The sequence below is a fragment of the Oncorhynchus keta genome, chromosome 20, assembly GCF_023373465.1.
Source record: "Oncorhynchus keta strain PuntledgeMale-10-30-2019 chromosome 20, Oket_V2, whole genome shotgun sequence".
Classification (NCBI taxonomy): Eukaryota; Metazoa; Chordata; class Actinopteri; order Salmoniformes; family Salmonidae; genus Oncorhynchus; species Oncorhynchus keta.
Window position 1 is genome coordinate 29,847,225 of NC_068440.1, and position 27,436 is coordinate 29,874,660.

The window sequence follows — 27,436 nt, forward strand, 5'->3', positions numbered from 1 at the left end:
TGAGGGGATAGCTATAGCTAGCTAGCGGTTAGCGGTTGTATACCTAACAAAGCTGGAGATTTTCCGATTGACTGACCTTCATGTCTTAGAAGTAATGGCTGTCATTTCTCTGCTTATTTGAAGCTGCTCTTGCCATAATATTGACCTTGGTCTTGCCACGTAGGACTATCTTCTGTATACCACCCCTACCTCTGTCACAACACGGCTAATGGGCTCAAACACATTTAGATGGGAAGAAATTCCACATATTAACTTTTAATTAGACACACCTGATAGTTGAAATGCGTTCCAGCTGACTCGCAGTATGCTCAACAAAGGGTCCTGTGATTCCTACGCGCGGATTTAGAGGAAATGTGTGGTTTAGTACGAGAACCCTGCATCGCTGCTTCACTGCTTCATTGCTCCCAGACCAGCATCAGAGGAGTTAGAGCACTTATTATGCTTTTGGGTCCCAAGGCGCTACTGTGTCTCTGACTGACAATGAATGGGCGACATAAACCAAATACAAACTGGATAATTGTGTGCGACTTCAAAATTGAATTTCAATTAACTGAATGATGAGGATGAAGAAGGTGATTGAGTTTAGAACAATAGTGTAAGAACTGCTATTCCTCTGTCCTGCACTCGAACACCCAGAAAAAAACACTTGTTTTTTTTGTTACTACTCATCAGTATTACTTACTAAAACTGTTTTTACACTAAGTTTTTTATTCTAAGAGAAACTTAGACTCAAATTAGGGTGTGGAAATGTTTATTATGATTATTTTGCCTTTACCGTAGTAGAGTAGCCTACTCCCAACCAGTCATGTTGTACAGTGCCTGAGTGGTGCAGTGGTCTAAGACACTGGCGTTGCTAAAGATGCTGGTTCAATACCTGTGCCGGCTGCGACCAGGAGACCCATAAGGCGACGGTTGACTTTTGATTACTCTCCCTCCAAAAAACAGAAATAAACAATTTGGCTATATTTACAAATCAGGTAACAATGCCTCACCCTATGTTCGAGAATGGCCTTTTTGTCGCTCACTTTACAGTATTAGAAAACAAAATCATCTCCAAAATATTTAATTTTTTTAAACAAAGCGATTATTATTAATTAATTTAGAATTACATAAGAGCCCCTTAGATATTCTCTGCAGATCAGATTTGCCCTAATGAAAAATGCCCCATAGATATTAATTTAGAATCCTCCAATCGTCTAAATCTAATTATTGGCTGAGAGTCAATATTTTTCAATATACTGTAGGCATACCGTAGGCAACTTGAGTCTCACTAGTGTTGAGTGATATGCTGTTAAAAGTGGTGTAGGTCTTATATATTTGAAAAGCATATTGAAGTTGGAAGCAATAGGATTTGTTTAATGGTCCTGTGTGTAGCTGGTGTAGAGAGTCAAGCGCAGGACAGCATGAATATGAGCAATCAACTTTACTCAAAATTACAAAAATACAAATTAACAGAGCGAGCCCACAAAACAGGCCAATGTACAAGAACAATCACTGCAAACAAAACATGGGGAACAGAGGGTTAAATAATAATAAACAATGTTAATCCACCTGCGTGTTAGATTTCAAAAAGCTTTTCGGCGAAAGCATACCTAGCGTTTATGTAAGGACATCTCTCAGCAGACAACATTACAAACAGCTAGCAGCAAAGTAGATTGGTCACGAAAGTCAGAAAAGCAAATGTTTGCACTCACGAGACTCCCAGTTACACAATAAATGTTCCTTTTGTTCCATAAAGATTATTTCTATATCCAAAATACTCCATTTGGAGGTATGTTCAGAAATCCACAGCCTCCAGTGGTCACGACCGGGCAGACAAAAATTCTAAATAGTATCCGTAAAGTCCGTAGAAACATGTCAAACAGATTTTTTATAATCAATCCTCAGGTTGTTTTTACCTCTGGCTTTAAGGCTCTCTTCGACCTCGGTCAATCTCTGTATTCTTATTGGCAGACTCAACAGCCTTGGTTTCTCAAATGACTGCCTTGCCTGGTTCACCAACTACTTTGCAGATAGAGTTCAGTATGTAAAATCAGAAGGCCTTTTTGTCGGGACCCTCTGGCAGTCTCTATGGGGGTGCCACAGGTTCAACTCGGGCCGACTCTTTCTCTGTATATATCAACGATTTTGCTCTTGCTGCGAGTGATTCTCTGATCCACCTCTACGCAGACGACACCATTCTGTATACATCTGGCCCTTCATTGGACACTGTGTTAAGTTCTTAAGGTATAGGGACGCTTTCAATCCCACTTGCCCAAAAAGCCAGGGAAAATGCAGCACGGCAAATTCAAAATAAAATTATATAAAAATCACATTTTCATTAAATCACACATGTAAGATACTAAATTAAAGCTAATATGCCAATATGTCAGATTTTAAAAAGGCTTTTTTATGAAAGCATAACAAGCTATTATCTGATGATAGTACAACAGTAAACAAAGAGAGTAGCATATTTCCAACCCTGCAGGTCTTACACAAAACGGAGAAATAAAATATAAAACATGCCTTACCTTTGACGAACTTCTTTTGTTGGCACTCCAATATGTCCCATAAACATCACAATTGGTCCTTTTGTTTGATTAATTCTGTCCATATATATCCAGAATGTCCATTTATTTGGGCGTTTGATCCAGAAAAAAAAGCCTAATTTGCGCAATATCTCAAAAGTTGCCTGTAAACTTTGCCAAAACATTTCAAACTACTGTAATACAACTTTAGGTATTTTAGGTATTTTTAAGCGTTAATTATCGATCACATTGAAGACGGGTCTGTGTTCAATTCAGGAAGACAACAAACCAAAGCTACTTTTCAATTCTTGCGCACTCTCAACAGTGTTACCCAGTTCCTAGATGGCCGTACTTCTTCATTGCACAAAGGAATAACCTCAACCAAATTCCAAAGACTGGTGACATCCAGTGGAAGCGGTAGAACTGAAAACAAGTGCCTAAGAAGTATCATTTCCCAATGAGAAGTTACCGTTTTAGAACGTCAGAGTGCTTTCTATCCAAATCTACTAATAGTATGCATATCTTATATTCTTGGCATGAGTAGCAGGAAGTTGAAATTGGCACGCTATTTATCCAAAAGTGAAAATGCTGCCCCCTATAGCTTTAGAGCTTAAGTTAACTAACCTCTAAACAAGCTTTCATGCCATACAACACTCCTTCCGTGGCCTCCAACTGCTCTTAAACACTAGCAAAACCAAATGCATGCTTTTCAACCGTTCGTTGTCCGCGCCCGCCCGACTACGTGGACAACTACAAATACCTAGGTGTCTGGCTAGACTGTAATCTCTCTTCCAGACTCATATCAAACATCTCCAATCCAAAATCAAATCTTCACTTGCGCCGCCAAACATTTACCCTCGTAAACTAACTATCCTACCGACACTCGACTTCGGCGATGTCATCTACACAATAGCTCCCGAATCCCCTACTCAGCAAATTGGATGCAGTCTATCACAGTGCCATCTGTTTTGAAACCAAAACACCTTATACCACCCATCACTGCGACCTGTATGCTCTAGTGGGCTGGCCCTTGCTTCATATTCGTAGCCAGACCCACTGGCTACCGGTCATCTACAAGTCTATGCTAGGTAAAGCTCTGCCTTATCTCAGCTCACTGGTCACGATAGCATGCTCTCCAGCAGGTATATCTCACTGGTCATCCCCAAAGCCAACACCTACTTTGGCCGCCTTCCTTCCAGTTCTCTGCTGCCAGTGACTGGAATGAATTACAAAAAATCGCTGAAGCTGGAGACTTACATTTCCCTCACTAACTTTAAACATCAGCTAAACAATCGCTGCAGCTGTACATAGTCCATCTGTAAATAGCCCACCCAATCTACCTACCTCATCCCCATATTGTTTTTATTTACTTTGCTGCTGTTTTACACACCAATATCACTACTTACACACCATCATCTGCTCATCATCATCTGCTCATCTATCACTCCAGTGTTAGTCTGCTAAATTTGTAATTACTTTGCTACTATGGCCTATTTATTGCCATATCTCCTCATGCCATTTGCACACACTGTATATAGACTTTCTTTTTTCTATTGTGTTATTGACTGTACGCTTGTTTATTCCATGTAACTCTGTGTTGTTGTTTCTGTCGCACTGCTTTTTCTTTATCTTGGCCAGGTCGCAGTTGTAGTGAGAACTTGTTAACTGGTTAAATAAAGGTGAAATAAATAAAAATGAAGGTGAAGGAGATTTCAATAACTATCCAGGCTATGATGAAACTGGCCCTCATCAGGACCGCCACAGGAATGGAAGACCCAGCGTTACCTCTGCTGCAGGGATAAGTTCATTAGAATTACCAGCCTCAAATAAAGGCTTCACAGAGTTCAAGTAAAAGACACATCTCACCATCAACTGTTTGAAGATGACTGCGTGAATCAGGCCTTCATGGCCGGTGCTGCAAAAGGACACCACTACTAAAGGACACCAATAATAAGAAGAGACTTGCTTGGGCCAAGAAATGCGGGCAATGGACATTAGACCGGTGGAAATCTGTCTTTTGGTCTGATTTGAGATTTTTGATTCCAACCGCCATGTCTTTGTGAGGCATAGAGTAGGAGAATGGATGATCTCATCTTGTGGTTCCCACCGTGAAGCATGGAGGAGGTGGTGTGGGGTGCTTTGCTGGTTACGCTGTTGGTGATTTATTTAGGATTCGAGGCAAACTTAACCAGCAGGGCTACCACAGCATTCTGCAGCAATACGCCTTCCCATCTGGTTTGCTCTTAGTGGGAATATAATTTGTTTTTCAACAGGACAATGACCCAACACACCTCAAGGCTGTGTAAGAGCTATTGAACCAAGAAGGAGCGTGATGGAGTGCTGCATCAGATGACCTGGTCTCCATGATCCCCGACCTCAACCCAGTTGAGATGATTTGGGATGAGTTGGATGCAGAGTGAAGTAAGCAGCCAACAAGTTCTCAGCATATGTCTGAAATCCTTCAAGACTGTTGGAAAAGCATTCCTCATGAAGCTGGTTGAGAGAATGCCAAGAATGTGCAAAGTTGTCATCAAGGCAAAGGGTGGCTACTTTGAGGAATCTCAAATAGAGAATATATTTAGATTTGTTTAAAAGTTTTAGTTAATACATGATTACATATGTGTTATTTTCACATGTTTGATGTCTCTATTATATGTCACTATTATTATATTATTATTATTCTAAAGATATAGTGGTGAAAAAAATACCAAATTGACATACTTGAGTAAAAGTAAAGATACCTTAATAGGAAAATGACTCAAGTAAAAGTTACCCAGTAAAATACTACTTGAGTAAAAGTCAAAGTATTTGGTTTTTAAATATACTTAAGTATCAAAAGTAAATGTAATTGCAAAACGGTACTTAGTATCAAAAGTAAAAGTATAAATCATTTCAAATTCAAATATTAAGCAAACCAGATGGCACAATTGTTAATTATTTTGACATTTGCGGATAGCCAGGGTCACACTCAAACCCTCAGACATTCCGAAACAAAGCATTTGTGTTTAAAGATGTCCTGTCAAGGGGTGCGTAACTGGTGGCATGGAAGTCAAATGCAGGAGAGCAGAACTTGGTAAATAACCGAGCCATTTAATGTACATAACTACCGGCATACAAAAGTCACAAAACACATGGGCACAAAAACCCGTATCGCACCAGTCACATAAAGCACACGTACTTACAATAAACAATTCCCGACAAGGACATGGGGGAAACAGAGGGAACATATACAACATGTAATTAGGGTATTGAAACCAGGTGAGTGCGACAACCAGACAAAACAAATGTAACATGAAAAATAGATTGATGATGGTGTCGTGTCTTTGGCTATGCCAGATTAAGTGATATGACATGCTATTTTATAAAATAATTTATCGGTAATTAATATCACCTGATTGAGCTAATCATGTAAATGTAATTAACTAGAGAGTCGGGCACCCCGAAATAATATTTATAGAGCTGTTATCTTCAAATAAACTCTTAAAGACCTAGTAATATTTTACATCAATGGCAGTCAATATCAATCGCCACCTTAATTCAGTCTCATCTGAAAGTTGTAAAGTTCTAGTCATCTGCACAAACCCTGGCTAACAATTTGAAACAGCAATACAAAATTGTGTTTTAATTATTTATTTACTAAATACCTAACTAATCACACAGAATTACATATACATATTTAAATCATAACTTGTTTACAAATTACGTCATAAAGGAAAACGCCCCTAGCTGGCGGAACAGATATGACCACTTGTTACACAAGGAGGAAAAGGGCTGGGTTTGTGGAAAGAGCGGGAAGACTGAGGGACACAGGGAGAAGCTGTGCTGCAATATCTGATGCATTCTAAGTTACCGCCCATTTGGAAAAAAGGAAATGCAATAAATATTTATCGGTAGGTTAGTGGTAGATGGAAGGTCCGTGGCCAAACCGAGTCCTTTGAAGAATGTCTCTGGTTGTCAATTGGATACGTTGTAGTAATGTATTTGGGTGATAGATGGGATACTCTGTCTGTTCCTTCCTAAGGGGGAAAGAGGTATTTATGACTGTCATAAACCTATCCCCCAGGCCAACGTCATGACAATGGCTAGAAGACCGGTGACGTCGACCGCCGAACACCGCCCGAACAAGGAGAGGAACCGACTTCGGTAGAAGTCGTGACAAGTCCGCCAGACCAGAGGTAGAAGACATGACCATGTTCTCTTGATAAGTGTGTAAATGGGACCATTTCTGTTCTGCTAAGCATTCAAATGTAACGTGTACTGTTGGGTGTCAGGGAAAATGTATGGAGTAAAAGTACATAATTTCTTTTAGGAATGTAGTAAAGTTAAAGTTGTCAAAAATATACATAGTAAAGTACAGATACCCCCAAAATGTCTTAAGTAGTACTTTAAAGTATTTTTACACCACTGCATAAAAATACAACAATCTTTGTAGTTATAGGTAACCAGATTGTGAATACAGCTCAATTACTAAGTCTTACACACACACCTGACCAGAGACACACACACACACCTGACCAGAGACACACACACACCTGACCAGAGACACACACACCTAACCAGAGACACACACACACACACACACACACACCTGACCAGACACACACACACACAAACACATGACCAGAGACACACACACACACACCTGACCAGAGACACACACACACACACACCTGACCAGAGACACACACACACACACACACACACACACACACACACACACACACCTAACCACACACACACACACACACACACACACACACACACACACACACACACACCTGATCAGAGAAACACAAACACACACACCTGACCAGTGAAACACACACCTGACCAGTGAAACACACAACTAACCAATGACACACACACACCTAACCAGACACACACAAACACACACACCTGACGAGAGACACACACACATACCTGACCAGAGAAACACACACACATGACCAGAGACACACACACACACACATCTGACCAGAGACAGACACACACACACACCTGACCAGAGAAACACACACAAAGACACACACTTGACCAGAGGCACACGCACAACTGACCAGAGACACACATACACACCCCTGACCAGAGACAAACACACCCCTGACCAGAGACAAACACACACCTGACCAGAGACAAACACACACCTGACCAGAGACACACACACAAACACATACAAACACACAAAAGCCTAAAAAGAGACACACACAGACACACACCTAACCAGAGACACACACACACACACACCTGACCAGAGACACACACACACACACACACCTAACCACGCACACACACACACCTAACCAGACACACACACACACACACACACACACCTAACCAGGGATACGCACACACACACACCTAACCAGACACACACACACACACACACACACACACACACACACACACACACACACACACACACACACACACACACACACACACACACACACACACACACACACACACACACACACAACCACACACACACACACACACACACACACACACACACACACACACACACACACACACACACACACACACACACACACACACACACACACACACACACACACACACACACACCTAACCAGAGACACACACACACGCACCAGAGACCAGAGACACACACACAAACACATACAAACACACAAAAGCCTAAAAGAGACACACACAGACACACACCTAACCAGAGACACACACACACACACACCTAACCAGAAACACACACACCTAACCAGAAACACACACACGCACCTAACTAGAGAAACACACACCTAATCAGACACACACACACACCTGAGCAGTGAAACACACACCTAACCAGTGACACACACACACACACACACACACACACACACACACACACACACACACACACACACACACACACACACCACACACAGAGACACACACACACACACACACCTTACCAGAGACACACACACACACCTGACCAGAGACACACACACACACACCTGACCAGAGACACACACACACACACCTTACCAGACACACACACACACACACACAGACCTAACCAGAGACACACACACACACACACACACACACACACACACACACACACACACACACACACACACACACACACACACACACACACACACACACACACACACACACACACACACCTGAATAGAGACACACACCTAACCAGAGACACACACACACACCTAACCAGACACACCCACACACACACCTGACCAGAGACCCACACACACCTAACAGGAGACACACACACTCAAAGGGGGAGACACCCTGGACCCAAACTGCTATAGACCTATATCCATCCTGCCCTGCCTATCTAAGGTCTTCGAAAGCCAAGTCAACAAACAGGTCACTGACCATCTCGAATCCCACCGTACCTTCTCCGCTGTGCAATCTGGTTTCCGAGCCGGTCACGGGTGCACCTCAGGCACACTCAAGGTACTAAATGATATCATAACCGCCATCGATAAAAGACAGTACTGTGCAGCCGTCTTCATCGACCTCGCCAAGGCTTTCGACTCTGTCAATCACCAAATTCTTATCGGCAGACTCAACAGCCTCGGTTTTTCGGATGACTGCCTTGCCTGGTTCACCAATTACTTTGCAGACAGAGTTCAGTGTGTCAAATCAGAGGGCATGCTGTCCGGTCCTCTGGCAGTCTCTATGGGGGTGCCACAGGGTTCAATTCTCGGGCCGACTCTTTTCTCTGTATATATCAATGATGTTGCTCTTGCTGCGGGCGATTCCCTGATCCACCTCTACGCAGACGACACCATTCTATATACTTTCGGCCCGTCATTGGACACTGTGCTATCAAACCTCCAAACGAGCTTCAATGCCATACAGCACTCCTTCCGTGGCCTCCAACTGCTCTTAAACGCGAGTAAAACCAAATGCATGCTTTTCAACCGATCGCTGCCTGCACCCGCATGCCCGACTAGCATCACCACCCTGGATGGTTCCAACCTTGAATATGTGGACATCTATAAGTACCTAGGTGTCTGGCTAGACTGCAAACTCTCCTTCCAGACTCACATCAAACATCTCCAATCAAAAATCAAATCCAGAGTCGGCTTTCTATTCCGCAACAAAGCCTCCTTCACTCACGCTGCCAAGCTTACCCTAGTAAAACTGACTATCCTACCGATCCTCGACTTCGGCGATGTCATCTACAAAATGGCTTCCAACACTCTACTCAGCAAACTGGATGCAGTCTATCACAGTGCCATCCGTTTTGTCACTAAAGCACCTTATACCACCCACCACTGCGACTTGTATGCTCTAGTCGGCTGGCCCTCACTACATATTCGTCGCCAGACCCACTGGCTCCAGGTCATTTACAAGTCCATGCTAGGTAAAGCTCCGCCTTATCTCAGTTCACTGGTCACGATGGCAACACCCATCCATAGCACGCGCTCCAGCAGGTGTATCTCACTGATCATCCCTAAAGCCAACACCTCATTTGGCCGCCTTTCGTTCCAGTACTCTGCTGCCTGTGACTGGAACGAATTGCAAAAATCGCTGAAGTTGGAGACTTTTATCTCCCTCACCAACTTCAAACATCAGCTATCCGAGCAGCTAACCGATCGCTGCAGCTGTACATAGTCTATAGGTAAATAGCTCACCCTTTTTCACCTACCTCATTCCCATACTGTTTTTATACTGTTTTTATTTATTTACTTTTCTGCTCTTTTGCACACCAATATCTCTACCTGTACATGCCCATCTGATCATTTATCACTCCAGTGTTAATCTGCAAAATTGTATTATTCGCCTACCTCCTCATGCCTTTTGCACACATTGTATATAGACTGCCCATTTTTTTCTACTGTGTTATTGACTTGCTAATTGTTTACTCCATGTGTAACTCTGTGTTGTCTGTTCACACTGCTATGCTTTATCTTGGCCAGGTCGCAGTTGCAAATTAGAACTTGTTCTCAACTAGCCTACCTGGTTAAATAAAGGTGAAATAAAAAAACACACCTCACAGGAGACACACACACACCTAACAGGAGACACACATACACTTAACAGGAGACACACACACACACACACACACACACACACACGAACACACACACATACACACACACACCTAACCAGAGACATACACACACATCTAACCAGAGACACACACACACACACACACACCAAACCAGACACACACACACACACACACACACACACCCACACCTAACCCAAGACACACACACACACCTACCCAGAGACACACACACACCTAATAGGAGACACACACACACCTCACAGGAGACACACACACACCTAACAGGAGACACACATACACTTAACAGGAGACACACACACACCTGACCACACACACACCTGACCAGAGACACACACACCTAACCAGAGACACACACACACACCACAACCACACACACACACACACCCCACCACATACACACACACACACACACACACACACACACACACACACACACACACACACACACACACACACACACACACACACACACACACACACACACCTGACCAGAGTCACACACACACCTGACCAGAGACACACACACACACCTGACCAGAGACACACACACACACCTGACCAGAGACACACACACACACCTGACCAGAGACACACACACACACCTGACCAGAGACACACACACACACCTGACCAGAGACTAGAGGTCGACCGATTATGATTTTTCAACGCTGATACCGGTTATTGAAGGACCAAAAATAGCCGATACCGATTAATCTGACAATTTTTTACAATATTTACAACAATACTGAATGAACACTTAACTTAATATAATACATCAATAAAATCAAATGTTCCAATTTGGTTTAAATATTGCAAAAACGAAGTGTTGGAGAAGAAAGTAAAAGTGCAATATGTGCTATGTAAGAAAGCTAACGTTTCAGTTCCTTGCTCAGAACATGAGAACATATGAAAGCTGGTGGTTCATTTAACATGAGTCTTCAATATTCCCAGGTAAGAAGTTTAAGGTTGTAGTTATTATAGGAATTATAGGAATATTTCTCTCTATACCATTTGTATTTCATATACCTTTGACTATTGGATGTTCTTATAGGCACTTTAGTATTGCCAGTGCAACAGTATAGCTTCCGTCCCTCTCCTCACTCCTCCCTGGGCTCGAACCAGGAACACATCGACAACAGCCACCCTCGAAGCAGCGTTACCCATGCAGAGCAAGGGGAATAACTACTCCAAGTCTCAGAGCGAGTTTGAAACACTATTAGCACGCACCCCGCAAACTAGCTAGCCATTTCACATCGGTTACACCGGCCTAATCTCGGGAGTTGATAGGCTTGAAGTCATAAACAGCGCAATGCTTGAAGCACAGCAAAGAGCTGCTGGCAAAACGCACGAAAGTGCTGTTTGAATGAATGCTTACGAGCCTGCTGGTGCCTACCATCGCTCAGTCAGACTGGTCTATCAAATCAGAGATTTAATTATAACATAATAATACACATAAATACGAGCCTTAGGTCATTAATATGATAGAATCCGGAAACTATCATCTCGAAAACAAGATGTTTATTCGTTCAGTGAAATACGGAACCTTTCTGTATTTTACCTAACGGGTGGCATCCATTAGTCTAAATATTCCTTAGGTAGTGACACAATTAAACCTGGTTAATATTGCCTGCTCACCTGGATTTATTTTAGCTAAATATGCAGGTTTAAAAAGATATACTTCTGTGTATTGATTTTAAGAAAGGCATTGATGTTTATGGTTAGGTACACATTGGAGAAAGGACAGTCCTTTTTCACGAATACGCACCGCATCGATTATGTGCAACGCAGGACACGCTAGATAAACTAGTAATATCATCAACCATGTGTAGTTAACTAGTGATTATAATTGATAGATTGATTGTTTTTTACAAGGTAAGTTTAATGCTAGCTAGCAACTTACTTTAGCTTACTGCATTTGTGTAACAGGCAGTCTCCTCGTGGAGTGCAATGAGAGGCAGGTGGTTAGAGCGTCGTTCTGCCCCTGAACAAGGCAGTTAACCCACTGTTCCTAGGCCGTCATTGAAATTAAGAATGTGTTCTTAACTGACTTGCCTAGTTGAATAAAGAATAAATAAAGGTGTAAAAAATATTTAAAAAATACAAATTTAAAATCTGCCAAATCGGATTTCCGATTGTTATGAAAACTTGAAATTGGCCCTAATTAATCGTCCATTCCGATTAATCGGTCAACCTCTACAAGAGACACACACACCTAACCAGAGACACACACACACACACAGACCTGACCAGAGACACACACACACACACACACACACACACACACACACACACACACACACACACACACACACACACACACACACACACACACACACACACACACACACACACACACAACACACACACACACACCTGACCAGAGACACACACACACAAACACCTAACCAGAGACACACACCTAACCAGAGACACTCACACACACCTAACCAGAGACACACACACACACAGACCTGACAGAACACCTAACCAGAGACACACACCTAACCAGAGACACACACACACACCAAACCAGAGACACACACACACACCTAACCAGAGACACACACACCTGACCAGAGACACACACACCTGACCAGAGACACACAAACCTGATCAGAGACACACAAACCTGACCAGAGACACACACACACACCTACCTAACCAGACACACACACACACCTAACCCAGAGACACACACAAACACCTAACCAGAGACACACACACACACACACCTAACCAGACACACACACACCTAACCAGACACACACACACACACACACATGAACACACACACACACACACACACACACACACACACACACACACACACACACACGCACACCAAACCAGAGACACACACACACACACACATCTAAACAGAGACACACACACACCTGACCAGAGACACACAAACCTAACCAGACACACACACACAGACACACACAAACACCTAACCAGAGACACACACCTAACCAGAGACACACACACACACCAAACCAGAGACACACAAACCTGACCAGAGACACACACACCTGACCAGAGACACACAAACCTGATCAGAGACACACAAACCTGACCAGAGACACACACACACACCTACCTAACCAGACACACACACACCTAACCCAGAGACACACACAAACACCTAACCAGAGACACACACACACACACACACACCTAACCAGACACACACACACACACCTAACCAGACACACACACACACACACATGAACACCTAACCAGAGACACACACACACACCAAACCAGAGACACACACACACACACATCTAAACAGAGACACACACACACCTGACCAGAGACACACACACACACACACACACACACACACACACACACACACACACACACACACACACACACACACACACACACACACACACACACACACACACACACACACACACACCTAACCAGAGACACACACACACACACACCTGACCAGAGACACACACACACCTAACCAGAGACACACTCACCAAACCAGAGACACACACACACACACCTAAGCAGAGAAACACACACACACCTAACCAGAGACACACACACAAACACACCTGACCAGAGATACACACACACACACACACACACCTAACCAGAGACACACACACCAAACCAGAGACACACACGCACCACACACACACACAAACACCTAACCAGAGACACACACACACACACACACACACCAAACCAAACACACACACACACACACACACACACACACCTAACAGAGAAACACACACACACCTAACCAGAGACACACCACACAAAACACACCTAACCAGAGACACACACACAAACACACCTAACCAGAGACACACACACAAACCAGAGACACACACTAACCAGAGACACAAACACCAAACCAGAGACACACACGCACCACACCACACACACAAACACCTAACCAGACACACACACACACACACACACACACACACACACACACACACACACACACACACACACACACACACACACACACACACACACACACACACACACACCTAACCAGACACACACACACCTAACCAGACACACACACACACCTAACCAGAGACACACACACACACACCTAACCAGAGACACACACACCTAACCAGAGACACACACACACACCTAACCAGAGACACACACACCTAACCAGACACACACACCTAACCAGACACAGACACACACACCTAACCAGAGACACACACTCACACACCTGCCCAGAGACACACACACCTAACCAGACACACACACACACACACACACACACACACACACACACACACACACACACACACACACACACACACACACACACACACACACACACACACACACACACACACACACACACACACACACACACACACACACCTAATAGGAGACAGACAGACAAACACACCTGAGAAGAGACACACACACACACACACAAGCCTAACCAGAGACACACACACACGCCTAACCAGAAACACACACACACCTAACCAGTGACACACACACACACCTAACCAGTGACACACACACACACACACACAAACACACACACCTAACCAGAGACACACACACCACTGAAAACCTTAAGAGAGAACCAATTTCAAGCATCAATTGAAACAGTTTTCCAGCCATTAACATGATGTTAAAGGTCAACGTTTTCTTCATTTTCCTTTTATATCAGTCTATGGGCTGAGTGAGTGACTCATCACTGTCTCTCCCCTCTCTCTATCTTCTCTCTCTCTTGCTCTCTGTCAGACTTGTTCTGAGTCACATACTGTATAACTGTCTATATAATCTGAATGTAGCTTTTAGGATCTCAGTATCTAATCCACAGCAACACGTCCAGATCCCAGCGGCGCCGGCATTGAGGCTGCTCTTTATACACACACACACTTTAAATTATAAACAGAATTTGCCAAGTTCTGATTCTGGACTAGCTGTTGCTCCAAATAAAACCCCAGATCACAGAGAACTTCCACCCTGTAGATTCTAAACTGGAATTCCAACAGAGAGAATCCAGGCCTGTAGATTCTAAACTTGAATTCCAACAGAGAGAATCCAGGCCTGTAGATTCTAAACTGGAATTCCAACAGAGAGAATCCTGGCCTGTAGATTCTAAACTGGAGTTCCAACAGAGAGAATCCAGAACTGTAGATTCTAAACTGGAATTCCAACAGAGAGAATCCAGGCCTGTAGATTCTAAACTGGAGTTCCAACAGAGAGAATCCAGGCCTGTAGATTCTAAACTGGAATTCCAACAGAGAGAATCCTGGCCTGTAGATTCTAAACTGGAGTTCCAACAGAGAGAATCCTGGCCTGTAGATTCTAAACTGGAATTCCAACAGAGAGAATCCAGGCCTGTAGATTCTAAACTGGAGTTCCAACAGAGAGAATCCTGGCCTGTAGATTCTAAACTGGAATTCCAACAGAGAGAATCCTGGCCTGTAGATTCTAAACTGGAATTCCAACAGAGAGAATCCAGGCCTGTAGATTCTAAAGAGCCTGCCTGTAGATTCTAAACTGGAGTTCCAACTAAAGAATTCCAACAAAGAGAATCCTGGTATGTAGATTCTAAACTGGAGTTCCAACAGAGAGAATCCTGGCCTGTAGATTCTAAACTGGAGTTCCAACAGAGAGAATCCTGGCCTGTAGATTCTAAACTGGAGTTCCAACAGAGATAATCCTGGCCTGTAGATTCTAAACTGGAATTCCAACAAAGAGAATCCTGGCCTGTAGATTCTAAACTGGAGTTCCAACAGAGAGAATCCTGGCCTGTAGATTCTGAACTGTAGATTCTAAACTGGAGTTCCAACAGAGAGAATCCTGGCCTGTAGATTCTAAACTGGAATTCCAACAGAGAGAATCCTGGCCTGTAGATTCTAAAGAATTCCAACAGAGATAATCCTGGCCTGTAGATTCTAAACTGGAGTTCCAACAGAATCCTGGTATGAATCTAAACTGGCCTGTAGATTCTAAACTGGAGTTCCAACAGAGAGAATCCTGGCCTGTAGATTCTGAACTGGAATTCCAACAGAGAGAATCCTGGCGTGTAGATTCTAAACTGGAGTTCCAACAGAGAGAATCCTGGCCTGTAGATTCTAAACTGGAATTCCAACAGAGAGAATCCTGGCCTGTAGATTCTAAACTGGAGTTCCAACAGAGAGAATCCTGGCCTGTAGATTCTAAACTGGAATTCCAACAGAGAGAATCCTGGCCTGTAGATTCTAAACTGGAGTTCCAACAGAGAGAATCCTGGCCCGTAGATTCTAAACTGGAGTTCCAACAGAGAGAATCCTGGCCTGTAGATTCTAAACTGGAGTTCCAACAGAGAGAATCCTGCTATGTAGATTCTAAACTGGAGTTCCAACAGAGAGAATCCAGGCCTGTAGATTCTAAACTGGAATTCCAACAGAGAGAATCCTGGCCTGTAGATTCTAAACTGGAGTTCCAACAGAGAGAATCCTGGCCTGTAGATTCTAAACTGGAATTCCAACAGAGAGAATCCTGGCCTGTAGATTCTAAACTGGAGTTCCAACAGAGAGAATCCTGGCCTGTAGATTCTAAACTGGAGTTCCAACAGAGAGAATCCTGGCCTGTAGATTCTAAACTGGAGTTCCAACAGAGAGAATCCTGGCCTGTAGATTCTAAACTGGAGTTCCAACAGAGAGAATCCTGGCCTATAATCTAAACTGGAATTGAGCCAGGCCTGTAGATTCTAAACTGGAGTTCCAACAGAGAGAATCCTGGCCTGTAGATTCTAAACTGGAGTTCCAACAGAGAGAATCCTGGCCTGTAGATTCTAAACTGGAGTTCCAACAGAGAGAATCCTGGCCTGTAGATTCTAAACTGGAGTTCCAACAGAGAGAATCCAGGCCTGTAGATTCTAAACTGGAATTCCAACAGAGAGAATCCTGGCCTATAGATTCTAAACTGAGAATTCCAACTAAAGAGAGAATCCAGGCCTGTAGATTCTAAACTGGAGTTCCAACAGAGAGAATCCTGGCCTGTAGATTCTAAACTGGAGTTCCAACAGAGAGAATCCAGGCCTGTAGATTCTAAACTGGAATTCCAACAGAGAGAATCCAGGCCTGTAGATTCTAAACTGGAGTTCCAACAGAGAGAATCCTGGCCTGTAGATTCTAAACTGGAGTTCCAACAGAGAGAATCCTGGCCTGTAGATTCTAAACTGGAGTTCCAACAGAGAGAATCCTGGCCTGTAGATTCTAAACTGGAGTTCCAACAGAGAGAATCCTGGCCTGTAGATTCTAAACTGGAATTCCAACAGAGAGAATCCTGGCCTGTAGATTCTAAACTGGAATTCCAACAGAGAGAATCCAGGCCTGTAGATTCTAAACTGGAGTTCCAACAGAGAGAATCCTGGCCTGTAGATTCTAAACTGGAGTTCCAACAGAGAGAATCCAGGCCTGTAGATTCTAAACTGGAGTTCCAACAGAGAGAATCCTGGCCTGTAGATTCTAAACTGGAGTTCCAACAGAGAGAATCCTGGCCTGTAGATTCTAAACTGGAGTTCCAACAGAGAGAATCCTGGCCTGTAGATTCTAAACTGGAGTTCCAACAGAGAGAATCCTGGCCTGTAGATTCTAAACTGGAGTTCCAACAGAGAGAATCCTGGCCTGTAGATTCTAAACTGGAGTTCCAACAGAGAGAATCCTGGCCTGTAGATTCTAAACTGGAGTTCCAACAGAGAGAATCCAGGCCTGTAGATTCTAAAAGTTCCTGGCCTGTAGATAAACTGGAGTTCCAACAGAGAGAATCCTGGCCTGTAGATTCTAAACTGGAATTCCAACAGAGAGAATCCTGGCCTGTAGATTCTAAACTGGAGTTCCAACAGAGAGAATCCTGGCCTGTAGATTCTAAACTGGAGTTCCAACAGAGAGAATCCTGGCCTGTAGATTCTAAACTGGAGTTCCAACAGAGAGAATCCTGGCCTGTAGATTCTAAACTGGATTCCAACAGAGAGAATCCTGGCCTGTAGATTTAAACTGGAGTTCCAACAGAGAGAATCCTGGCCTGTAGATTCTAAACTGGAGTTCCAACAGAGAGAATCCTGGCCTGTAGATTCTAAACTGGAGTTCCAACAGAGAGAATCCTGGCCTGTAGATTCTAAACTGGAATTCCAACAGAGAGAATCCTGGCCTGTAGATTCTAAACTGGAGTTCCAACAGAGAGAATCCTGGCCTGTAGATTCTAAACTGGAGTTCCAACAGAGAGAATCCTGGCCTGTAGATTCTAAACTGGAGTTCCAACAGAGAGAATCCTGGCCTGTAGATTCTAAACTGGAGTTCCAACAGAGAGAATCCTGGCCTGTAGATTCTAAACTGGAGTTCCAACAGAGAGAATCCTGGCCTGTAGATTCTAAACTGGAGTTCCAACAGAGAGAATCCTGGCCTGTAGATTCTAAACTGGAGTTCCAACAGAGAGAATCCTGGCATGTAGATTCTAAACTGGAGTTCCAACAGAGAGAATCCAGGCCTGTAGATTCTAAACTGGAGTTCCAACAGAGAGAATCCTGGCCTGTAGATTCTAAACTGAAATTCCAGAGATAATCCTGGCCTGTAGATTCTAAACTGGAATTCCAACAGAGAGAATCCAGGCCTGTAGATTCTAAACTGGAGTTCCAACAGAGAGAATCCTGGTATGTAGATTCTAAACTGGAGTTCCAACAGAGAGAATCCTGGCCTGTAGATTCTAAACTGGAGTTCCAACAGAGAGAATCCTGGCCTGTAGATTCTAAACTGGAATTCCAACAGAGATAATCCTGGCCTGTAGATTCTAAACTGGAATTCCAACAAAGAGAATCCTGGTATGTAGATTCTAAACTGGAGTTCCAACAGAGAGAATCCTGGCCTATAGATTCTAAACTGGAGTTCCAACAAAGAGAATCCAGGCCTGTAGATTCTAAACTGGAATTCCAACAGAGATAATCCTGGCCTGTAGATTATAAACTGGAATTCCAACAAAGAGAATCCTGGTATGTAGATTCTAAACTGGAGTTCCAACAGAAAGAATCCTGGCCTGTAGATTCTAAACTGGAGTTCCAACAGAGAGAATCCTGGCCTGTAGATTCTGAACTGGAATTCCAACAGAGAGAATCCTGGCCTGTAGATTCTAAACTGGAGTTCCAACAGAGAGAATCCTGGCCTGTAGATTCTAAACTGGAGTTCCAACAGAGATAATCCTGGCCTGTAGATTCTAAACTGGAATTCCAACAAAGAGAATCCTGGTATGTAGATTCTAAACTGGAGTTCCAACAGAAAGAATCCTGGCCTGTAGATTCTAAACTGGAGTTCCAACAGAGAGAATCCTGGCCTGTAGATTCTGAACTGGAATTCCAACAGAGAGAATCCTGGCCTGTAGATTCTAAACTGGAGTTCCAACAGAGAGAATCCTGGCCTGTAGATTCTAAACTGGAGTTCCAACAGAGAGAATCCTGGCCTGTAGATTCTAAACTGGAGTTCCAACAGAGAGAATCCTGGCCTGTAGATTCTAAACTGGAGTTCCAACAAAGAGAATCCTGGCCTGTAGATTCTAAACTGGAGTTCCAACAGAGAGAATCCTGGTATGTCTTCCTCCTGTGTTTCCATTCACTCTCTGTCTCCGACAAACATCCCTCACCAAGTCTACGGTGCATCCCAAATTACACCCTATCCCCTATTTAGTGCACTACATTTGACCAGGGCCCACAGGACCATTAGGGACGCATCCTACAGTACAACTAATGGGAAACAGAAAAGTGGTAGATAAGTCATTATGAAGAACTTCATAAATGTGATCTGACTAGTACATCAGGTACATCACCTGTCACTTTCCCCCTACCTACAGTTGAAGTCGGAAGTTTACATACACTTAGGTTGGAGTCATTAAAACTATTTTTTTCAACCACTCCACAAAGGTCGTTAACAAACTATAGTTTTGGCAAGTCGGTTAGGACATCGCTGCATCTCTGCCTCTGCTTGACATCATAGGAAAGTCACATGAAGCCAAGACCTCAGAAAAATAATTGTAGACCTCCACAAGTCTGGTTCATCCTTGGGAGCAATTTCCAAATGCCTGAAGGTGCCACTTTCATCTGTACAAACAATAGTACGCGAGTATAAACACCATGGGACCACGCAGCTGTCATACTGCTGAGGAAGGAGACGCATTCTGTCTCCTAGAGATGAACGTACTTTGGTGCGAAAAGTGCAAATCAATCCCAGAACAACAGCAAAGGACCTTCTGAAGATGCTGGAGGAAACAGGTACAAAAGTATCTACGGTTTGCAACTGCACATGGAGACAAAGATCGTACTTTTGGAGAAATGTCCTCTGGTCTGATGAAACAAAAATAGAACTGTTTGGCCATAATGACCATCGTTATATTCGGAGGAAAAAGGGGTATGCTTGCAAGCCGAAGAACACCATCCCAACCATTAAGCACGGGGGTGCAGCATCATGTTGTGGGGGTGCAGCATCATGTTGGGGGGTGCGTTGCTGTAGGAGGGACTCGTGCACTTCACAAAATTGATGGCATCATGAGGTTGGAAAATTATGTGGATATATTGAAGCAAAACCTCAAGACATCAGTCAGGAAGTTAAAGCTTGGTCGCAAATGGGTCTTCCAAATGGACAATGACCCCAAGCATACTTCCAAAGTTGTGGCAAAATGGCAACAAAGTCAAGGTATTGGAGTGGCCGTCACAAAGCCCTGACCTCAATCCTATAGAACATTTGTGGGCAGAACTGAAAAGGCGTGTGCGAGCAAGGAGGCCTACAAACCTGACTCAGTTACACCAGCTCTGTCAGGAGGAATGGGCCAAAATTCACCCAACTTATTGTTGGAAGCTTGTGGAAGGCTACCCAAAACGTTTGACCCAAGTTAAACAATTTAAAGGCAATGCTACCAAATACTGATTGAGTGTATGTAAACTTCTGACCCACTGGGAATGTGATGAAAGGAGTAAAAGCTGAAATAAATAACTCTCTCTACTATTATTCTGACATTTCACATTCTGAAAATAAAGTGGTGATCCTAACTGACCCAAGACAGGGAATTTTTACTAGGATTAAATGTCAGGAATTGTGAAAAAATGAGTTGAATTGTATTTGGTTAAGGTGTTTGTAAACTTCCGACTTCAACTGTACATGTACAAATGACCTGGACTAACCTGTACCCCTGCATATAGCCTCTGTATTGATATTTTATTGTGTTACTTAAAAAAAAAAAAATACTTTAGTTTATTTAGTAAATATATATATTTTTAAACTACACTGTTGGTTAAGGGCTTGTAAGTAGGCATTTCATGTTAAGGTCCACACCTGTTGTATTCGGTGCATGTGACAAATAACATTTGATTTGGTTTGATTTGATATAGGGAATAGGGTGCCATTTCACACACAGAAACCTTTTTCTATGGTCCCAACTAGATGCATTCTCAGTCTCTATACATCTCCCTGTCAACATCCCAGTCTAGCAGCTCACAACCTGAACCTACACGTTTTCACAACCACAATATTTGCCACATTCCAACTTCTGCATTCTGACCTTTTTGTCTCTGTGGAGAGAGTGGTGTCTTTTGATGGCGTTGATTGGCAAGATGAAGGTAAACCTCTAGGGTAGTCTTAGGTAAGCAAAGGCTGGCCAGCTAAGGTGTGCCCACATCTACACACTTAAGCACACTCACTGGGACAGAAGACAAACATACATTCCTGTGGTACCCCTCAAAGGGGAGGAGATTCCTCAAACCCCAAAAAGAATTCACTCAAAAAATAATTCAGTTTAAATAACTGTCATGATATACTTCACATATGAGCAATAGACTTGGTGCATCTACACATTGAACATATCACTGAATAATAAATACACTTGCAGTATGTGAGCTTTGAGTGTATCTGTTGAGTGTACCATGATACGTACACATATTAATATGTCACAGGTAAAAAAAGTTCAAAAACTATGTTAGAGTTCACTGTATATCTGCAGCCTCCTTGGCCTCTCTGTGGTTTACTGTATATCTGCAGCCTCCTTGGCCTCTCTGTGGTTTACTGTATATCTGCAGCCTCCCTGGCCTCCGCTGTCTTTCTGTGGTTTACTGTACATCTGCAGCCTCCTTGGCCTCTCTGTGGTTTACTGTATATCTGCAGCCTCCTTGGCCTCTCTGTGGTTTACTGTATATCTGCAGCCTCCTTGGCCTCTCTGTGGTTTACTGTATATCTGCAGCCTCCCTGGCCTCCGCTGTCTTTCTGTGGTTTACTGTACATCTGCAGCCTCCTTGGCCTCTCTGTGGTTTACTGTATATCTGCAGCCTCCTTGGCCTCTGCTGCCTCTGTGGTTTACTGTATATCTGCAGCCTCCCTGGCCTCTGCTGTCTTTCTGTGGTTTACTGTACATCTGCAGCCTCCTTGGCCTCTCTGTGGTTTGCTGTATATCTGCAGCCTCCTTGGCCTCCGCTGTCTCTCTGTGGTTTACTGTATATCTGCAGCCTCCTTGGCCTCCGCTGTCTTTCTGTGGTTTACTGTATATCTGCAGCCTCCTTGGCCTCTCTGTGGTTTACTGTATATCTGCAGCCTCCTTGGCCTCTCTGTGGTTTACTGTATATCTGCAGCCTCCTTGGCCTCCGCTGTCTCTCTGTGGTTTACTGTATATCTGCAGCCTCCTTGGCCTCTCTGTGGTTTACTGTATATCTGCAGCCTCCTTGGCCTCTGCTGGCTCTGTGGTTTACTGTATTTCTACAGCCTCCCTGGCCTCCGCTGTCTTTGTGGTTTACTGTATATCTGCAGCCTCCTTGTCCTCTCTGTGGTTTACTGTATAACTGCAGCCTCCTTGGCCTCCGCTGTCTCTCTGTGGTTTACTGTATATCTGCAGCCTCTTTGGCCTCTCTGTGGTTTACTGTATATCTGCAGCCTCCTTGGCCTCTGCTGCCTCTGTGGTTTACTGTATATCTACAGCCTCCCTGGCCTCCGCTGTCTTTCTGTGGTTTACTGTATATCTGCAGCCTCCTTGGCCTCTCTGTGGTTTACTGTATATCTGCAGCTTCCTTGGCCTCTGCTGCCTCTGTGGTTTACTGTATATCTGCAGCCTCCCTGGCCTCCGCTGTCTTTCTGTGGTTTACTGTATATCTGCAGCCTCCTTGGCCTCCGCTGTCTCTGTGGTTTACTGTATATCTGCAGCCTCCTTGGCCTCTCTGTGGTTTACTGTATATCTGCAGCCTCCTTGGCCTCTGCTGTCTCTCTGTGGTTTACTGTATATCTGCAGCCTCCTTGGCCTCCGCTGTCTCTCTGTGGTTTACTGTATATCTGCAGCCTCCCTGGCCTCCCTGTGGTTTACTGTATATCTGCAGTCTCCCTGGCCTCCTTGTGGTTTACTTTATATCTGCAGCCTCCATGGCCTCCCTGTGGTTTACTGTATATCTGCAGTCTCCCTGGCCCCCTGTGGTTTACTTTATATCTGCAGCCTCCCTGGCCTCCCTGTGGTTTACTGTATTTCTGCAGCCTCCCTGGCCTCCTTGTGGTTTACTGTATATCTGCAGCCTCCCTGGCCTCCCTGTGGTTTACTGTATATCTGCAGCCTCCCTGGCGTCCTTGTGGTTTACTGTATATCTGCAGTCTCCCTGGCGTCCTTGTGGTTTACTGTATATCTGCAGCCTCCCTGGCCTCCCTGTGGTTTACTGTATATCTGCAGCCTCCCTGGCCTCCTTGTGGTTTACTGTATATCTGCAGCCTCCCTGGCGTCCTTGTGGTTTACTGTATATCTGCAGTCTCCCTGGCGTCCTTGTGGTTTACTGTATATCTGCAGTCTCCCTGGCCCCCTGTGGTTTACTGTATATCTGCAGTCTCCCTGGCCCCCCTGTGGTTTACTTTATATCTGCAGCCTCCATGGCCTCCCTGTGGTTTACTGTATATCTGCAGTCTCCCCCTGGCCTCCTTGTGGTTTACTGTATTCTGCAGCCTCCCTGGCCTCCTTGTGGTTTATATCTGCAGCCTCCATGGCCTCCCTGTGGTTTACTGTATATCTGCAGTCTCCCTGGCCCCTGTGGTTTACTTGTATATCTGCAGCCTCCCTGGCCTCCCTGTGGTTTACTGTATATCTGCAGCCTCCCTGGCCTCCTTGTGGTTTACTGTATATCTGCAGCCTCCCTGGCGTCCTTGTGGTTTACTGTATATCTGCAGCCTCCCTGGCCTCCTTGTGGTTTACTGTATATCTGCAGCCTCCCTGGCCTCCCTGTGGTTTACTGTATATCTGCAGCCTCCCTGGCGTCCTTGTGGTTTACTGTATATCTGCAGCCTCCCTGGCCTCCCTGTGGTTTACTGTATATCAAATTGATCCCGGCTGAAGATGAACATGTTTTTATTGTCTGTTTTCTATTTTAGGTTTGTATTTATTTTGGTTTTCATGCTATCTTGGTCATTCAGTGGAGTGAGTCTTTTGATGGGGTCATCTCTTCTCTCCTCTACCCTCCTCGTCTCTTCCCTCCTCGTCTTCATAAACCAACACTGTGGCCTTCCAGCACGATGGATTTCTCCCTTCCTTCCTCCCTCTGTCCGTCTCTGTGGTGGTTGTGGTGCGCTCCTCTGTCTCCAGACAGAAAGGCCAGAATGGGAGAGAGAGGAGTTCCACAGCAGTCTACAGTCTCCCTGGCCCCCGCTGCCTCTCTGTGGTTTACTGTATATCTGCAGCCTCCCTGGCCCCCGCTGCCTCTCTGTGGTTTGAACCCCAGTCAACAGTCTCACTCCTCCCTTTCTCTCCATCCCTCATTCCCATTCTTCATCCATACTTTGCTTCCTCCCTCCACAGTCCACTCCAGTCCAGTCGGTTCAATGCCACAGACACATAACCCATAACCTCCTTCCCTCCCTCCTCCCTCTCCTTCCCTCCTCCCTTCAAAAATGTATCCAGCTTAGCTCCTCTCAGTCCAGTCCATTCATGTTGAAGTTTTAACCAGACAGTGAAAGGAGACCTGGAGGACAAGTTGAAATGAAGAGCTCTTCTTACCTCATTATTGCACAGTTTGACAGTCCAGTATAAAGAGCTCTTCTTAACTTAGTGCTCCACAGTTTGACAGTCCAGTATAAAGAGCTCTTCTTAACTTAGTGCTCCACAGTTTGACAGTCTAGTCAAACGACGAGGTGACGAAGAGGTGGGAGAAGTCTACAGGGCCAACGGCGTTGTGATAGCTGAGGCCTGTCACAGGCCCATAGTGGCCCTCGAACATTTCACAGATCCCCGCCTTGCTGCAAAGGAGCATGGGAGAGAGAGAGAGAGCATGTCAGAGAGAACAGAGGACACATTTTGGGGGGCAGGAGCTTGTAGCTGGTATTTTTACGGTTATGAGATACACTGTATAAAAACATTAAACTTAAAGTGTGTGTGTGTGTGTGTGTTCCTCTAACCTGCCGTGTCTGGATGCGGTGTACACGGTTCCCTCCTCACTCCCCACCACATAATTATTGACGTCTCCAGTGGGGAACGCCATGCCTGTCACAGCCACCGCTTAAGACTTGTTGTACACCAGCAACATGCTCTCCTACAACACACATACACGCACGCACGCACGCACACACACACACACACACACACAGGGTTAAATGGTTCAACCTCATGTTCACGAAAAACACAATTGTCGTACAGTAGTCTGTACATGGCTGCTATCATCATGTACTTTCGGAAGTGTTAAGATTGTTTGTGCTGACCTAGTTACAATGAGTCTAACATACATCACATAGACATACAGTTACATAGCACACATTGTGTTTGATAGGGTTTTGTCATGGAATTACTTACACCGTTTGAGAGGGAATTATGTCATGGAATTAGTTTACATATTTTGTATGAGTCAGTTATAGTACCATTCTCTTTAATGACAATATGCAATATGTCATACACAGTGTAACTGGCAATTAACCTGTAAGTCTATGTCGTTGTTTTTTTGTTTTAATTGTGTATGTGTTCGCTATGCGGGGGAAACGATAAGACAAGTGGAACTACGTGGCTAATAACTGTTGTAACGGGGACAGTATTGTAGCAACACACCTTTGGAGGGAAGGCAATCCCGCGCTGTGTTAGCTAAATTTTCATGTCATCAGGTGTAGTTCGTAAAAGTTTAAGCGTGTACGTTATGATGGTAACGTTATAATAATTAAGGATGAAGTGTGAATTCATGCCAGGAATAATAAGTGTGAAGTTTGATTTCCTCCCTTCTGTAATAAGCAGCCAATGAGGTATTTTTCCTTTATTCATGTGTTTAATCTGATACTGTTATAGCTCCGGCTAAACTGCTTATGTATGTAAGCGCTTCAGAGTTATACCAAGCAATAAGTCACTCGTAAGATAAGAAGGTTGTAAGAGTGTGCTTAACTGTATTTTTCATTTACTTTATAGTTCTCACGGAAGGTGATAATTCTGATTAAAACTACAGAATAAAGCCGCCAATTAAAATCAAGGAACGGTTGTGCTCGTGGTTACTGAAAGGAGCTACATACAGTACCAGTCAAAAGTTTTGACACACCTACTCATTCAAGGGTTTTTCTTTATTTTTACTATTTTCTACATTGAATTTGGTTGAGAGAATGCCAAGAGTGTGCAAAGCTGTCACCAAGGCAAAGGGTGGCTACTTTGAAAATCTAAAATATATTTGTTAAACACTTTTTTCATTACTACAGGATTCCATATGTTATTTCATAGTTTTGATGTTATCACTATTATTCTACAATGTAGATAATAGCGAAACAATGAATTGAGTAGGTGTGTCCAAATTTTTGACTGGTACTGTATATGATAAGCTAATATCTTTGAGATTGCTGACTGTGGATCAGTGTGAAGAGATGGCCCTTATTAAAATGGACTGGATCGATTTGAAGAAATGGGCCTTAATTCTACAGATTGCTGACTGTGG